Source organism: Apium graveolens, chromosome 5 (assembly GCF_009905375.1).
Source record: "Apium graveolens cultivar Ventura chromosome 5, ASM990537v1, whole genome shotgun sequence".
NCBI classification, from domain to species: Eukaryota; Viridiplantae; Streptophyta; class Magnoliopsida; order Apiales; family Apiaceae; genus Apium; species Apium graveolens.
In genome coordinates, this window is record NC_133651.1 from 269,608,643 (window position 1) to 269,610,354 (window position 1,712).

General features: G+C 43.8%; 1 non-coding gene across 1 annotated transcript; it reads right to left on the reverse strand.

Annotated features, from left to right (window-relative positions):
* Window positions 1-611: 611 nt before the first annotated feature.
* LOC141663465 (small nucleolar RNA R71) lies at window positions 612-718 on the reverse strand. Its single transcript, XR_012551534.1, has one exon. It is a non-coding gene; the product is annotated as a small nucleolar RNA R71 (small nucleolar RNA).
* Window positions 719-1,712: the final 994 nt, after the last annotated feature.

Genomic DNA, 1,712 nt, shown 5'->3' on the forward strand with positions numbered 1-1,712 from the left:
TGTGGGAACGAATCTGATTTATATCTTATATTACTTGCGAACGCGTATACTTGCGTGAATATTAGCACGTGTTTTCTCCCTAACAAGTTTTTGGCGCCGCTGTCGGGGACTCGGTGTTAATTTTTAGTTTATGTGCTTGTCATCAGTGGTCGTTAAAGTTCACTGACTCGGATTCTTTTACTTTCACAATTTATTTGTTTGTGTTTCAGGTACTTGTTACAATGGGAGATCCAGCAGCACGAACGAAAGCCTTGATGGATTTTTCTCAACCCAAGATCAATGACATTCGATCTAGCATTATCCGGCCAGCTATCACAGCTAATACCTTTGAGATCAAGCCTGGCATAATTCAATGGGTACAGAATTCAGTCCAGTTTGGGGGTTCTCCAACGGAAGATCCCAATACACACATTAGGGATTTCATTGAGATCTGCGACACCTTCAAGTTCAACGGTGTTTCTGAAGATGCTGTGAAGCTGAGACTGTTCCCATTCTCTCTGAGGGACAAGGCTAAGAGCTGGTTACACTCTCTACCAGCTAGTTCGATTAGTACTTGGGAGGATCTTGCTCAGAAATTCCTTACTAAATTCTTCCCTATGGCGAAGACAGCTGCAATGAGGAACGCTATTACTCAATTTGTGCAGCAAATGGGAGAATCGCTATGTGAAGCTTGGGAGCGCTACAAGGAGATGCTTAGGAAGTGTCCTCATCATGGAATTCCTGATTGGATGATCATCACTTGTTTTTACAATGGGTTGGGAGCACAGTCCAGACCCATGCTTGATGCAGCATCAGGCGGAGCATTATGTGCAAAGAGCTATGAGGAAGCTTATGATCTAATTTAACTGATGGCTGCTAATGAATATCAGTATCCAACCCAGAGATGTCCACAGGGCAAGGTAGCAGGAGTTCTTGAGGTGGATACAGCTACGACTATCACTGCTCAACTAAAGGCGTTGTCTATGAAGATCGATTCTCTGGCTAACTATGGTGTTAAGCAGATAACCAGTGTTTGTGAGCTGTGTGCAGGTCCGCATGCGACAGAGCAATGCGCTATATCTAGTGACTCAGCTCAGTTTGTGAGCAACTTTCAGAGATTGCAACAGCCAGTTCCTGCCACTTATTATCCTGACAACTGGAATCATCCTAACTTCAGCTGGAGCAACAATCAGAATGCGATGCAACAGCCATTCCAGCAGTTTGCAAATAAGCTATTTAACCCTCCTGGTTTTCAGCAACAATTTTCACCAAGACAACAACTCCAACTTCAACAACAAACTAATGATGCAGGTCTATCTTCGAATGAAAAATCTGAATTGGAGAAGTTAAGGCTTATGTGCAAAAACCAGGCTCTTATATGCCAAAGCCAGGCTATTTCTATCAAGACTCTGGAGAACCAAATAGGGCAAATTGCTAATGCCTTATTGAATCGACCACCAGGAACGCTTTCTAGTGATATAGAAGCCAATCCAGGCAAGAGGGAAGTTGAAGAACAGGTGAACGCCATCACCTTAAGGTCCGGAAAGGTTGCAAGCCCCCAAATTCAGCAAGACAAAGAGCCTGAAAAGTCTCAAGTTCCAGAATCTGAAGTTTTGGTTGAAGAAGATATGTAGAAGGAAGTAGAGGTGGAACCAAGGAAGACTACTGTGGAACACACTCCTCCCGAGGGTAATACAGGGGATAAACAGATCTATCCTCCACCTCCTTTTCCT